Source organism: Eriocheir sinensis, unplaced genomic scaffold, assembly GCF_024679095.1.
Source record: "Eriocheir sinensis breed Jianghai 21 unplaced genomic scaffold, ASM2467909v1 Scaffold1090, whole genome shotgun sequence".
NCBI lineage: Eukaryota > Metazoa > Arthropoda > Malacostraca > Decapoda > Varunidae > Eriocheir > Eriocheir sinensis.
The window spans coordinates 95,839-112,731 of record NW_026110397.1 but is presented as its reverse complement, the minus strand read 5'-3'; positions in this window follow the sequence as shown (position 1 = coordinate 112,731).

Sequence of the window (16,893 nt, the reverse complement as noted above, 5' to 3'; positions counted from 1 at the left end):
AATGTCATATTTTCGAGGTGCGGAGTGATTTTCAATAATTACCTTGCGTGGTTTCCGTACGTTGTAAAAAAAACCCGGAATGTATGAAATTTCCCTACATCTAAGTAACTGTAAGGAATTTCCCAACATTTAGGGTATTTTTCAACCCCTCACAACTTAAAAACTATGCATTTGCGACGCATTTCATGTTTACCACCGCATTCCCCTAAGTCGCAATGGCCCCCTAGCCAATTTTGGTTGCGAGGGGTGAGTATGGGCAAACACTAGAATAATACCCAAAACCTTATTAGAGGGCTGGGCATCTTCCCTCAGAAACTCGTAAACAGCCACATCATAGCTCACTAGATTCACAAGGGATTTATCTGAGGTGATTGCATACAAACTCCATCTAGAAAACAATATAAAGCATTTTATTACCCCGAAATCGAACCTGAAGTAAGAAGGAATGGATATTTCACATAATGAGCCTATAATATCATAGTCTCTTTAGACACACTGGGGGCGCGGCGTGCACTGACTGTCCGGCGCCTAGGACACACACACACACACACACACACACACACACACACACACACACACACACACTCAATGAGCCTATAATATCATAGTCTCCTCTCACACACTGGAAGCGCGGCGTGCACAGCCTGTCCGGCGGGTGAGTGCAAACATGTTCATCTGAGTTACCTCCTGCTCTGCCTCACTTACCTTTATAACGAGTGGAGCAGCAGCGTGTAGTCCCGTGTGTTTTCTGTGGGTTGTTTGGTGATGATAAACTCCAATAGTCCACGTAATTTGTTTCCACACTGACGCACTGACACCACCCACGTCACTGATGGAAGATCACTGAGGGTTTCTCGAGCAGCGCACCCCGCGGCCCCGCTGACCTCTGCAACACACTTCGCTACAGCCATTCTTCTGTTTTGGGTGATTTATCTTAACTGCCTGTTTACCACGGCGGAATATCAAAATGAACTTAAGTACGTCATAAAATACGATAATAAGGTTTTTATTTGTTTTTTCGAGGTAGAATCGGCTTCCAGACACAACACTCGCATCAACGTCAATAGCTCAACTGTAGAAGACTCGAATGCAATCAAATACGTCATAAAATATGATAATAATGTCTTGCTACATGCTCTGAGGTAGGCTCAGGCTTCCACATCTTTCAAGACACTGACTTCCTATTACTGATGAATATCAGTATCGCCACAGCCACCCACACGATAGCATACTACTGTAAAGCACTTGAATACGTTAGAAAACACGTTATTAACCTCTTCCAATACAGGTTTGGAGGTCGACAGGCTTTCACACATCACACTGCCACCTTCACGTCAGTATCACAACGACTGCGTACTCTCCAGCCCCACAGGACACAAATAACTGGGGTATAAGTGCTCCCGTCTATGTCAGGGGGACACCGTCCAAAGAGGTAGTGAAGCACGTAGTTGCACACATAAAGGTTCCAGCCCTCGAAGAACCTCGTTTCGACACCGCATCGATTGTAGTTCTCCTCTTACATCGTTGCCAATTATGTGCCTCGTTACTTACCTTCCTCCCCCTCTTCCCCAGGCCGATTCGAACCTGGATATATATATATATATATATATATATATATATATATATATATATATATATATATATATATATATATATATATATATATATATATATATATATATATATATATATATAGAGAGAGAGAGAGAGAGAGAGAGAGAGAGAGAGAGAGAGAGAGAGAGAGTGTGTGTGTGTGTGTGTGTGCTACACCCAGCCACAAGCGGTAAGACAACACGCCCATTGTGGGTTGTAATATTATTTACATCATGTTTGTTTCTTTCTGCCATAAAAATAAAAGATACAGGCACAGAGAGAGAGAGAGAGAGAGAGAGAGAGAGAGAGAGAGAGAGAGAGAGAGTATCGGTGTGATTTTTTATTTATTTATTTATTTATTTTTTACGTCTTGGCCTATTGCGACCGTAGGCTTCTTCCCGGTGAATCCTGATGGTCGGTCCAAGCTTCCCGGTGGGGCCTAATGGTCGGCCCAGCCCGTTCTGGCGCAGGCGAGTGTTTATAGTGGCGCCATCTTGCATTGGCTCATGCTGCCCTCCCGGAGCTCATCTTTAATCCTATAATCTAGAGTCCGGGTTGATAGGTGGTCTTCTGGATAGCATGTGGGTAGTTTTAAGCCACTTGGCGGCGGCTGAAAATTCCCAGCTTGGTGGCACCGGTCGGGGATTGAACTCGCGTCCTCCTGAACACGGGGCCGTCTCGCTATCTGTTCAGCCACCGCCTCCTTTAAATACTGCCAAACTGCCAAACACTTAAAAGAATCACGTCAGAGTGAGCAGTGGCTGGGGCGTAACCGCAAGGTAAATATAGTCTACCGACAGGTAAAATCATCCCCCCCAAACGCTGGCTCTAAAATTGCGCTTCTGAGTGCGGGGGTGAGTGACGTCAGAGCGTGGGTAGGAGAAGAGGTTTCTGTGCCAGCAGCGGCTCAGTCTCAGACTTGACCCCGTGACGTGAAGTGGCTTGAAGGACGTGCACGGGGAACTTCTCTACACACATACAGCACATACAGCATGTGACAAGAGGCAAAAAAAATATGTATACCAATTCTGTAGACAATGAAAAAAATAAATAGCCTGCTCGACACAGAAATAAATCAAGACAACGGGGAGCTCCGTTTAATGAAGAACCTCACCCATGTCCAAGACACAGACCTATACCACTCTGACGTCACGGGTATGGGCGGGGTTTACCTATACCACTCTTTGACGTCACGGGTATGGGCGGAGTTTGGTACCTTGCCTGAGCGAGGGACGGGGGATGATTTTACCTGTCGGTAGACTATATTTACCTTGTTTAAGCGTGTGTGTTTGGGGCACTTACCGCAGACTACCCCTGAAGGAAGGAAGGAAGGAAAGACTAACATTGAAGGAAGGAAGGAAGGAAAGGCTAAAATTGAAGGTAAAAAGGAAGGAAAGACTGCCGCTGAAGGAAGGAAGGAAAGACTAACGTTGAAGGAAGGAAGGAAGGAAGGAAGGAAAGACTAACATTGAAGGAAGGAAGGAAGGAAAGACTAACATTGAAGGAAGGAAGGAAGAAAAGACTTGCGTTGAAGGAAGGAAGGGAAGACTAACATTGAAGGAAGGAAGGAAGGAAAGACTAGCGTTGAAGGAAGGAAGGAAGGAAAGACTAACATTGAAGGAAGGAAGGAAGGAAAGACTAACATTGAAGGAAGGAAGGAAGGAAAGGCTAAAATTGAAGGTAAGAAGGAAGGAAAGACTGCCGCTGAAGGAAGGAAGGAAAGACTAACGTTGAAGGAAGGAAGGAAGGAAGGAAAGACTAACATTGAAGGAAGGAAAGACTAACATTGAAGGAAGGAAGGAAGGAAAGACTAGCGTTGAAAGAAGGAAGGAAAGACTAACATTGAAGGAAGGAAGGAAGGAAAGACTAACACTGAAGGAAGGAAGGAAGGAAAGACTAACATTGAAGGAAGAAAGGAAGGAAAGACTAACACTGAAGGAAGGAAAGACTAACATTGACGGAAGGAAGGAAGGACAGACTAACATTGAAGGAAGGAAGGAAGGAAGGAAAGACTAGCGCTGAAGGAAGGAAGGAAGGAAAGACTAACACTGAAGGAAGGAAGGAAGGAAAGACTAGCGTTGAGGGAAGGAAGGAAGGAAAGACTAACATTGAGGGAAGGAAGGAAGGAAAGACTAGCGTTGAAGGAAGGAGATACTAACATTGAAGGAAGGAAGGAAGGAAAGATTAACATTGAAGGAAGGAAGGAAGGAAAGACTAACATTGAAGGAATGAAGGAAGGAAGGAAGGAAAGACTAACATTGAAGGAAGGAAGGAAGGAAAGACTAACATTGAAGGAAGGAAGGAAGGAAAGACTAACATTGTAGGAAGGAAGGAAGGAAGGAAAGACTAACATTGAAGGTAGGAAGGAAGGAAAGACTAACATTGAAGGAAGGAAGGAAGGAAAGACTAACATTGAAGGAAGGAAGGAAGGAAGGAAGGAAGGAAAGACTAACATTGAAGGAAGGAAGGAAGGAAAGACTAACATTGAAGGAAGGAAGGAAGGAAAGACTAACACTGAAGGAAGGAAGGAAGGAAAGACTAACATTGAAGGAAGGAAGGAAGGAAAGACTAACATTGAAGGAAAGAAGGAAGGAAGGAAAGACTTACATTGAAGGAAGGAAGGAAGGAAAGACTAACATTGAAGGAAGGAAGGAAAGACTAACATTGAAGGAAGGAAGGAAGGAAAGACTAACACTGAAGGTGGGAAGGAAGGAAGGAAAGACTAACATTGAAGGAAGGAAGGAAGGAAAGACAAACATTGAAGGAAGGAAGGAAGGAAGGAAAGACTAACATTGAAGGAAGGAAGGAAGGAAAGACTAACATTGAAGGAAGGAAGGAAGGAAAGACTAACATTGAAGGAAGGAAGGAAGGAAAGACTAACTTTGAAGGAAGGAAGGAAGGAAAGACTAACATTGAAGGAAGGAAGGAAGGAAAGACTAACAATGAAGGAAGGAAGGAGGGAAATACTAATATTGAAGGAAGGAAGGAAGGAAAGACTAACATTGAAGGAAGGAAGGAAAGACTAACATTGAAGGAAGGAAGGAAGGAAAGACTAACATTGAAGGAAGGAAGGAAGAAAGGAAAGACTAACATTGAAGGAAGGAAGGAAAGACTAACATTGAAGGAAGGAAGGAGGGAAAGACTAACATTGAAGGAAGGAAGGAAGGAAAGACTAACATTGAAGGAAGGAAGGAAGAAAGGAAAGACTAACATTGAAGGAAGGAAGGAAGGAAAGACTAACATTGAAGGAAGGAAGGAAGGAAAGACTAACTTTGAAGGAAGGAAGGAAGGAAAGACTAGCGTTGAAGGAAGGAAGGAAGGAAAGACTAACATTGAAGGAAGGAAGGAAGGAAAGACTAACATTGAAATAAGGAAGGAAGGAAAGACTAACATTGAAGGAAGGAAGGAAGGAAAGACTAACACTGAAGGAAGGAAAGACTAACATTGAAGGAAGGAAGGAAGGAAAGACTAACATTGAAGGAAGGAAAGAAGGAAAGACTAACACTGAAGGAAGGAAGGAAAGAAGGAAAGACTAACACCGAAGGAAGGAAGGAAAGACTAACATTGAAGGAAGGAAGGAAGGAAGGAAAGACTAACACTGAAGGAAGGACGGAAGGAAAGACTAACATTGAAGGAAGGAAGGAAGGAAAGACTAACACTGAAGGAAGGAAGGAAGGAAGGAAAGACTAACACTGAAGGAAGGAAGGAAGGAAAGACTAACACTGAAGGAAGGAAGGAAGGAAGGAAAGACTAACATTGAAGGAAGGAAGGAAGGAAAGACTAACACTGAAGGAAGGACGGAAGGAAAGACTAACATTGAAGGAAGGAAAGAAGGAAAGACTAACGTGAAGGAAGGAAGGAAGGAAAGACTAACGTTGAAGGAAGGATGGAACAAGATAAAGAGAATAGAAGGTAGGCCCCCAATGGGGGGAGGGGGGGGGAGGTTACGTACCTAAATTTGTCTCTTCTGCGCATGACGTCACATGAAGTATGACTGAGAGGTCCGGGTAGGGAAGAGAGATCAGTCTCGCGCGCACCAACCTCCTGACCTGAGCTCCTCACTCACTCAATGGGAAACGTAGTTAAAGTGTATTTTCTTTCAATATGCTAATTTTTTTGTATTGTGCGCGGTTGTCGATCAGTTCCTGTGAAAGGAAACAGTAATATACGGTTTCATCGGTTGCCAGATATCAAGAACTTTGAAAAAAAAATGGATGCAAAGATGCTGGAGCGTATAGGTTCGAGTCCTACCATTGCCGTCTCGATTATAGAGAAGGCCCTGACACCACAAATTATGAGTCATCCATGGAAGCGTGTCCCGCGCTCTCCAATAAAGATGTTTTTTTTTTTTTTTAATGCATATCTTTGTGATTTTTTTTTCTGAGATAAGTAAAGGTTTTTCAATATTAATATTTTATAAACATTATCAAATTGGACATATGAAAGAGGAAATAATTAAGATATATTATAGGGAGAGGGAGAAATATTCACATAAGAAATCATATAAATACATTGACAGTCGTAGCTGGGTATTCCTATTAGTTTCATTTGCCATCGTTTCTAAACATCTCTTTTTGACATTCATAACGCTGTCGTTACAATTACTATATTCAACAAGCCGATCCTCTATCCCGATCATAGGCAACACAGTAACCTGGTATTTGGCAACTACGAGTGAGGGCGGGCTGCTACAACCCTGTAATAGTGGAAACTATTAACAAATGGGTAGGCGGTGGCTGAACATATAGCAAGATGGCCCCGCGTTCAGGAGGACGCGAGTTCAATCCCCGACCGGTGCCACCATGCTGGGATTTTCCAGGCGCCACCGAGTGGCTTAAAACTACCCACATGCTGTCCAGAAGACCACCTATCAACCCGGACTTTAGATTCTAAGATTAAAGATGAACTCCGGGAGGGCAGCATGAGCCAATGCAAGATGGCGCCACTATAAACGCTCGCCTGCGCCAGAAAGGGCTGGGCCGACCATCAGGACCCACCGGGAAGAAGCCTTGGACCGACCATCAGGATGCACCGGGAAGAAGCCTACAGGCGCAATAGGCCACGACGTATAAAAACAAAACAAAAAAAGGGCATAGAAAAGGAAAGTCAGGTGAAGAAAAGAACAGAAAAACACCTAGGTTCAGGGTGAAGTGTATAAGTGTGCACTGTGAAGCGACTAAGTGCATGGTGTGAAGTATAGAGGTGTTATGAAGGAGGACATAAGAAGCGCTACAAAGCGTTACAGGTCAAAAGAAAAAGAAGAACAAGAACAAGAAAGCACAGGAGATACCGTAATCAGGAAGTGAAAAGTTTAATAATGGAAACTAACAGAAGGGCATAGAAAAGCAAAGTCAGGGGAAGAAAAGAACAGAAAAACACCTAGGTTCAGGGTGAAGTGTATAAGTGTGCAATTATTACTTATTCTCGAGCAGATTCTGTTAGACTTTGTGTGTCGTCACATGCAGTAAAAGGAATAAACACTGGTATGAAATTAGATGTTGGTCGCAGATCTTAGTTCTCCATCAGTGAGTATAAACCAGGCTACCTATCATTCTCTTTAACTTTAAATTTACACGTTTCTTTAGACGCCCGCGCTATTATTTGCCGTACCAATATGGCGGCCGGGTGGGCGACCATATACGCCAGTCAAGCGCGCGGTATCTAATCTACTACAACTTTATTTCACGTGACGTCACATCCTGCGCGGAGCGGCCGATGTGAACCTACGTCCCCTTCTCTTTACCTTGGGAAGGAAGGGAAGACTAACGATGAAGGAAGGAAGGAAGGAAAGACTAAAGTTGAAATAGGGAATAAAAATAGGGAAATAGGAAATAGGAGAAAATAGATAAATAGGAAAGCAGGAACGTTGAAGGAAGAATTAGACAAGCCAGCTTTAGGAGCAACTGGAGACTTCTCTCGGTACTTAGGAACGGCTGGAGGATTAGTGAGTCTAGGGGAGCTGTTATCATCCTTCTACGCCATTTCTTCTGCCCCAAATTCCTCGCAAACATACAGCTGTCCGACTCTTCTACACTAAGGCCCGTACCAAAAGTCGTGAGGGTTTAACGACGAAGATCGAAGGGAAGGACGGTGCGTACCTATAGTCACTAGCATTTCTGGAACGAAGGTCTACGGGAGAGACGAAGGGAAGGCAAGGTCTACCCCGTGTCTTCCTTCATACCTTCGAGGAAAAATATGTTTATTTTCCAAATTTGACGTGGCAAATAGTTGCGGTTCAGTTAAAACAACCTGAGAAAATATTTTCCCGAATTGGAAAGTCATATATTATAGTTGCAGCGAATATGTTTGTCTTGTTTACAACAACAGCACGCGCCTTCAAAGCACAGAAAAACCAGCCAGCAGGCGGGAACCTTCGTGGCTCACATTTTCCAACGATCTATGGTTTTTCAAATTCTTTCTCATTTCAGTTAAGACATCTGGCTCTGCAAGTGCAAACAAAGGATATCTTTATAATTTACTGCATGCAAATAACGATTAATAATGGAAAAAAAAACATGAAATAATAAATAATAGCCATTGAATGCGAGGCTAGGCTATTTCGAATATTAGGCTACCCATGTTATTTATACATGCAACATCAAAACTTCTTATGTATAGACACTTGCAGAGTCGTATGTCACTTGATTTTTTTTTTTTTTTTTTACAACAAAGGAGGCAGCTAAAGTGCACAAAAAAATATAAAACAATACTAAAAAAAAAAGCCTGCTACTGCTAAAAAAAAGAAACAAAAGAAATCCCTTAATGAGATGAAATATGAGTATCTGAAAGGCTATAGATCGTTCGAGTATGATCAAACTATACTGTTTGATATACAAGTTGTTTCTTCGTGTCCTTATATAGTATATTATCGATGCAAATCTTCTGTTTGCGGTTCATATACGATGGTTTGAGGATTTTTTGTATACACAAACATTCAAATGATCTTCACGCAAACAGAAACTCATAATGCGCAGGTACCACATCTACGTTCACGAGTGGACAGACAGAATGAAACAGACAATATTATGGCTGTAATAGCACCATGGAGGTATTATATCTCCATAAATAGCACTGTGTGTTTGTCTGTGTGTGTGCGCATTATATCTGGTAGGTGAAAAGAAGGTTCCAGTGCGTCCCAGTCTCTGCCCCCCCCCCCACACACACACACACCTACACGAACCAGTGTATCCATCCCGATGTGTTCCTTTAGTTGTTGATCTCAATAATTCTCGTCTTTCCGCGATAGGAGCTGTAGGAGAGAGCCCTGTATGCGTTCTTGGAGCCATACCAGGGGTAGGAAACGGGGTATCGAGTCCCCCTTACAATTCCCTCCTGCACCCTCTATTGCGTAAAGTATTTTTAGGAGTATTTAGGCCGGTAATCTGTGCTTTACCTGTAGTGTAAGAAGTGTTTAGTGAAATAAGAGGCTGTATGTTTGTGTCTTTACGACAAAGATAGTTCTCGTCGTGTATGGTTTTTTTCCCGGAAATGTAACGTTCCCCCTCTCTGAGTCTCTTTCATACATCATATGTACTTGGTTTTTATAATAATTGTACACCAGCCCAAGGGTAAAGATTTCGTGGAGAATCCTCAGCCTTATTCTGGTTACCATTGTGAGAGGAGAAAACTAGAAATCAGTCGTGTGTCCATTCGCCCATTTCCGTCAGTTTCGGGTAAATCGTGCCTTCAATGAGGAATTAATTGTAAACCGTGTCGTCAGGTATGCCAATGTATTGCCTTCTAAACTAAGTCACAGGAATAAATGTAAGCACTCCTATATATAGGCCTTTATTTCTTGTCACTCCCCGTTGTGAGATTTGTCCGGCCGGCAGTGAGTTAAACTAACCATTTACCGCCCCGAGCCTGCCCCGCTCACCTCGTTACCCTGCCCAAGGGATCAGGGAACTCGCTCTGGGTCATTTAAATCCCTCATTAAATCCTTAGTCCTTTCTATACACATACTCTTAAGGTTCCCAGTGAGCTACCGGTGACATAGTTCATCGGTAGATCTCTGGGTGGTGGCAGCAAAACTACCCCCAGGATGAGTCCCCCTTGTTTTCCTCAGATATCCATAGGTGAATCCCCCTTTTTTTTACATCATTTAGTGCCCCGAATTTCCGGGCACGACACTGGCGGCTTAAGCGGTGGGATATTAACTGAGAGCACAGCCGAAAGCACTTTCTCGCGACGGATAAAACCTATACTATGCTTAAAGTTTCTCTAGTTGATCACAGTCAAATCCCCGCTCATCTAAACGTTCCAGAAGTTGAGATTAAAATATTCAGAGCTCCAGGAGGAAGAGCAGATTTATTCTTTTCCAACACCCGACTGAGGGAAGTGCTGGAATGGGAACACGACTTATGTATCCTCTGGATCGGGAGTAATGATATCGAGGCAGATACCAATCCAAGTGTACTCTGTAATAATATAAAAGAAATCCATAACGCTATCGAGGATGAATGTGGGGCTACAGTTCACGTTATCAAATTAGAACCCCGATTCTATCCTGGAGAATTTCCTGTCAAGTCCCAGCAGTATCATAGAATTCAAGGGGCAGTCAACAGGAAAATCCAACGTACAGTGACAAACAGAACCTTACATTTCAATTCACCTCAGTTCGTAGAAGCCCTCTCAGGAGATGGGGTCCATTGGACAAGTGAGGGGAGAGAGAGAGTGGAGGAGAAATTAATTTCCATAATCACGAAAAAACTGGAAGAGGTGTAAGGGTATTGCCTACAGCGGAGAGGAAACAGTGGGCGTTCCTAGAGCCAACGGAACACGGGGAGCGAACCCCTACCTGTCGCCATAGGCCATACCACTACACGACATGTCGTCTCTTGAGTTTCCCTACGTAGTAGTCAAAATGGAAGAAGAATTATCAGTAAGGGAGGACCCTATTCCACCTCCGACCACCCCTTCTCTCTCCTTACCCCCAGGCGACCCAACCCCTCGGGCGCTTCACGCCCCAAAAATGTTCTTGACCAAGCCGCGGGACATTCCGATTCTTGACCTCCCGCAACTCCAGGGTCTTGACGCGACAGCCAGGCTACAAATGTTCTTTGAACTCGTACAACAGTATTGCACCTCCGATGAGGCCAGAATCCAAGTCGCCAAAGGGAGAGTGAGCCCTGAACTGGCCATACTTATTCATAGTAACCAACAGAACGGGAACATTCATTCCTGGCAATCCTTCCAAAGTTATTTCCGCTCGGAATTCACGGTAGAGGTTAGTGTGGACCGGGCATGGCAGGAATTGGAAGCCATGCGTTACAACTTCGCCGAGTCCCCGCAAGCGTTCACACACAGATTCATGTGTAAGCACGCGGCGATCGCCACAGAGTTCCCTAATGAGAAGTTCCCTCGGAGGGACAAAACTATCAAAAGGAAGCTATGGAATGGGTTGCCCTTAGAGTCGCGAGGGAGACTAGAAACGTTCCTAGAGGATGACTACCCTCTTAACAAATTCATGGACAGACTTGAATATGAACGAGCCAGGATGGAGGAGAGAGGCTCAGCGATAAACATGATCTCCCCCGTAAAGGAAGAAACGGATCTAAACGCGACTAAATCAGTCCCCCCGACCGTCGCAGTCTCGACCGATGAGGTGGAGAACTTGCGTAAACAAGTTCGAGTTGAAAACCGCATTGAACACTCCAAAATATGCTCCACCTAGGAACCGCGGCCCTTTCTCCAATAAGTTTTGTGCCTGTTGCCAAAATTCCTCTCACGACTTGCGTGAGTGCTGGAGGAAACCCGCCCCAGGTCTCTGTTTTGACTGTCGCCGACCAAATTGCCGGCGGGGAGACCCCGGTGTCCGAGAAAAATCACTCAGACCCCTCGGGCGCCAGCGTCAGCCACCACACAGCCTCCAGCCTCTCAGGCATGACTAGTTGACCCATACACCTCCCCTACTATCAGTGTCGCCGTTAACGGAAAGCTGATCCAAGCCATTGTCGATACGGGGAGCGGCTACACTTTAATCAAGGAATCTGTAGCCAAGCGACTAGGAGACATAAACACCAGGCGAAACCCACCACGTTTGCAAGGCGTCACTGGAGCTCCTCTCAGAATCCTAGGTATGATATGGGCAGAAATAGGGGTGGGAAATGATCAAACATGTAAACAATGGTTCCCCGTAGTACCCGAATCTTACTTATCCACTGACATACTCCTCGGATGTGACGTGTTAGGACGGGCCCAACTCACCTGGGATGGACAGAGGCGAGTCATGTTGTGGGGAAACACCCCCTACGTAGTAAATCACATACCTAGACAAAGAAACAAGGTATCAAACACGTTTTGTGTCGGTCACGGTCAAGCAAGAACCGGGCACCACCCTGGTAGTCTACCCACAATCCAGATTCAGCCATAACAGTCACCCTTTTCTCGTTGAGGTGAAACAAGACAATACCATATCTCTCCCCCTAATTAATGTTACCAAAAGCGACAAAATATTCAAACCAGGAACCATTCTAGGATCATTTGAGAAAGTGGACGTCAATGTCACTCAGAAAATTCATAATGATCTCATCCCCCAAAATGATCAAGTGAACCATCCTGGCACTAGAATTCAGAGATTAAGGGAATTAATTAAAAGTCAAAATTGGCAACACCTAACCCCATCAGAAAAAAACCGACTTACGGAAACTTATCCTCCAACATGACCCTCTTTTCATCCTGGATGAGAAGGAATTAGGACTAATTAGCGGTCCCCCCGCCCACATCAAGGTAGACGAGCCATGCCCCAGCCGAGGACGTACGTACAGGTACTCAAAACAAGCTAAACAGCTGATTGCTGATATGCTGGAAGACATGGAACAGAGACATTATCGAGAGGTCTACCGCGGCATGGCTTTCGCCTATTGTCCCAGTTAACAAACCAGATGGCAGTAAGAGAATGTGTCTAGATAATCGACACGTAAATAAACACCTAGCTACTGACGTGTATCCTCTTCCCCGCCTACAAGAATTAGTTGAACAGGCCGCCGGTCACTCATATTACGTCACTCTTGACATGCGGGAAACCTATTTTCAAATAATGCTAGACGAAGAAAGTCGGGACCTCACCTCTTTTAGTGATGGCGTCACCCTATATCGTTTCGGCCTTAACTGTTCTCCCGCTATTTTCTCACGGCGAATGGCATCCATGCTCACCCCCCTTCTACAAAAGGGATGGGTAAGGATTTACCTAGACGACTTGATTATGTGGGCTCCAAGCTTCCCCGAACTGCTAGAAAGATTAAAGCAACTTTTCAGTCTTTTCGCTGATAATGGCGTAAAACTCAATCTGAGCAAATGCACCTTCGGGTTGAAAGAAGTTACTTTTCTGGGCCATCGCATATCCGCGGCAGGAGGTAAGCCAGATCCTAAAAACATTGAAGCAGCAGCTAAAATGAAAGCCCCGACCTCAGTAAAAGAAGTGAGACGTTTCTTGGGAATGTGCGGGTTCTATAGGAAACACGTCCCCTCTTTCGCCAAGATTGCCGCACCTCTCACTTATCTCACCCGTACCCGGATCACGTTCTATTGGACCGAAGAGAGCAAACAGGCTTTTGAAAAACTAAAATCTTGTCTTATAAACGCCCCCGTCCTTGTCAAAGCTCAGGTAGACCAGCCTTTCATCCTCACTACCGATGCGAGTAACAGCCACGTTGGCGGAGTGCTCAGTCAGATCCAACCCGATGGCTCCAACAAACCTACCGGTTATTTCTCAAAAAAAATTAACCCCTGTGAGACTCGCTACTCAGCCACAGATAAAGAAGCACTCGCTATCGTACTGGCCTGTCGGAACTTTCACCATTACCTGTGGGGTACACGATTCACAGTGATAACTGATCACCAACCCCTCACTAGTATTTTCAAGCATAAAACAAAATCGCCGCGGATGAATCGTTGGCTCTTGGAGATGCGGGAGTACAACTATGAAATTAAATACTTGAAGGGCAAAGATAACTTTGTAGCGGACCACCTCTCCCGCCCAGTAAGAATCAAAGTAAGACCACCCGAGACATCTTGGCTTGGCCTGGACAAACAAGCATTCATGACTAAACAGAGGGAAGAAACGGTCTGGGGAGAATTGATTACTTACCTCCAAGGTGGGAGGATTCCTGGTAAACGACTACCCAAAACTACCCTTGATCAATTTGCCTTAGTGGAAGAACTCTTGTATTTTGTGCGAGAAAAGACTGACGGTAGCCTGCACTATAGCCTCATAGTCCCTCGAGAGTTAACTAAACAAGCCATGCAACATGCCCATGAATTGTCAGGACACCTCGGTCAGAAGAAAACAATCAAGAAGGCCGAGGAAATGTTTTACTGGGCCAATCTCAAGGTGGATGTATGCAATTATGTCAAAGGATATATAACTTGTCAGAGGTTTAAAGGAGAGTCAGGATTTCAACAACAATGGAAGGAGTTACCACCCGTGTCAAAACGATTGGAAAGGGTAGGAATCGATCTAACTGACATGGTTGCAGGGAATCACGGTTTCCGTTACGCCCTCACGGTAGTAGACCATTACAGTAGGTTTGTTATGTTCTTCCCCCTTAAAACAAAACACACCACACACATCACACACGCACTGTGGCAGTACCTGGCAGACTACGGGACCCCCCGTGGCATCGTGCTGGGTGAAGAGGGAAACCACAATACCGGGCACCTGCCGGAAGCTAAATCCCAGGTGGGATGGGGTTTACCGAGTGGTAGAAAAACATTTGGGTGGGAGTGTGTACGTGTTGGAAAACTTGTTTACAGGAAGAAAGGTGCAACGGGCTGCTGGACAAGTAAAACCCTACATAGGGGAAGAGGAGTGGCTGGTCGAGCCGCCTGACTGTACTTTTGAACCCGAGCCAGAAGACGAACAATTGCCACCGCGAGTGCGCAGACCCCCCCGGAGGTTGATTGAGGAGTGTTAATGCTGTATGCCTTAGGATGTATGGGTTTAGGCGTGAGAAAAGGACCTGCGTGAGTGAGCCGGGAGAATTGAGTCCGGGTTACTTCCCCCCCAATATTGTTTCTTTCATGTGTCTTATCAGAGCTATCAGGGATTAGCGTGGGAGTGGACCGGGATATTTTAATTCGGGAGTTCGGTGAGAAAGTCTAACTTGACAGCCAACACCATTCGGGGTCAGAGACGGTATTTCAGGACCTGTCGGGCGCTCCCCAGTTGCTGAGGAATGGGTGGGCAGTGCAAGGTTGCGTGTCTGGGTGAATGTTTGTGAGCGAGCGACAGGTAGGATGTTTGAGCACCTATTTCCAGGGGGTAGCTTGGCAGCGAGAATGCTACGGGAGGACTAGTCTGTTCCCCAGCTTATGACCCCGGTGTGAGGTTGGCTGGGATATTCATGTCCACTCCCAAACTTTACCCAGCTCAGTCAGAGAAACGACCCCCAGGGGTACGTAGGGGCTAGTGGACCGACAGGTACCACGAGGGTGATTCAGAGGGATGTGTCAGCGCAGTCAGGGAAGGGAAGTCCTCTTGGTAGTAGGTTCTCCCCTCTCACACACCGTTTCCTTGGGTTCGTTCGTTTGTTTGTTGGAACATGTATGGGAGGAGGCAAGGTACCGACAAGCCGCGGAAAAAATATATTTACCGGGGGAAGGTTTCGTGTAATGCCGGGATGTGAAGGCAGGAGAAGAACTTTAGAAGTACAAGAACAAGACGTAGTTTTAGTCATTATAGGTGATTACAAGTAGTTGTAAGTAGTTATAAGTCACTGTAAGGCCATCATAGATACGTAAGACTGTAGTAGGTATTCTTGATCACAACCCATAACAGAATACATCCCCCCCCCCGTCAGACTACAATTACACCATATGGCGCAATACCACGCCAAGTATTTTCCCGCCCAGAGACATAGCTTCGGTCACCCCTCCCTTTCCAGCCTTCCCCCCTACCAGCGCACGCACCTCGGAATTGTTACCAGCCCTTGCTTGTCAATCCCATATCAGTTAAAATCATCCACCCTTACATAGATTTTTTCCGCTGCTTTACATGAAATTTCGTCACCTTACACGTTAAGAGACCATACCCATATATAAATTACCCTAGTCTTCCCTTCATTTTGAATTAAAACGTGATAGATTATTAATCCGCTACTTGGCTCCTTTGTCCGTGCGACGGGGCTGCCGCAGGGCTGGTATAAAACGAGGGGAGCCTCGTTTCAGGGCATCTTCCGCCCACTCATCCTCCTTGCTACTCACAGGTATTGTACTCCGTGATTTTTCACTCCTCCGTCCCATTTTACCCCCTAAAGTGCTCCCCCAGGGTTAATTACCGTCTCCAGTTTAGCCAATCTGTCTTAATTATCCTATAAATGCATTTATGATTCCAGTAAATGAAATAAGCTTGATCTTCCGCCCACTCATCCTCCTTGCTACTCACAGGTCGAGCGTCCCAGTCTCTGCCATACACACACACACCCCACACACCTACACGAACCAGTGTATCCATCCCGATGTGTTCCTTTAGTTGTTGATCTCAATAATTCTCGTCTTTCCCCGGTAGGAGTTGTAGGAGAGAGCCCTGTATGCGTTCTTGGAGCCATACCAGGGGTAGGAAACGGGGTGTCGAGTCCCCCTTACAATTCCCTCCTGCACCCCCTATTGCGTAAAGTATTTTTAGGAGTATTTAGGCCAGTAATCTGTGCTTTACCTGTAGTGTAAGAAGTGTTTAGTGAAATAAGAGGCTGTATGTTTGTGTCTTTACGACAAAGATAGTTCTCGTCGTGTATGGGTTTTTTCCCGGAAATGTAACGTTCCTCCTCTCTGAGTCTCTTCCATACATCATATGTACCTGGTTTTTACAATAATTCTACACCCGCCCAAGGGTAAAGATTTCGTGGAGAATCCTCAGCCTTATTCTGGTTACCATTGTGAGAGGAGAAAACTAGAAATCAGTCGTGTGTCCATTCGCCCATTTCCGTCAGTTTCGGGTAAATCGTGCCTTCAATGAGGAATTAATTGTAAACCGTGTCGTCAGGTATGCCAATGTATTACCTTCTAAACTAAGTCACAGGAATAAATGTAAGCACTCCTTTATATAGGCCTTTATTTCTTGTCACTCCCCGTTGTGAGATTTGTCCGGCCGGCTGTGAATTAAACTAACCATTTACCGCCCGGAGCCTGCCCCGCTCACCTCGCTACCGTGCCCAAGGGATCAGAGAACTCGCTCTGGGTCATTTAAATCCCTCGTTAAATCCTTAGTCCTTTCTATACACATACTCTTAAGGTTCCCAGTGAGCTACCGGTGATATAGTTCACCGGTAGATCTCTGGGTGGTGGCAGCAAAACTACCCCCAG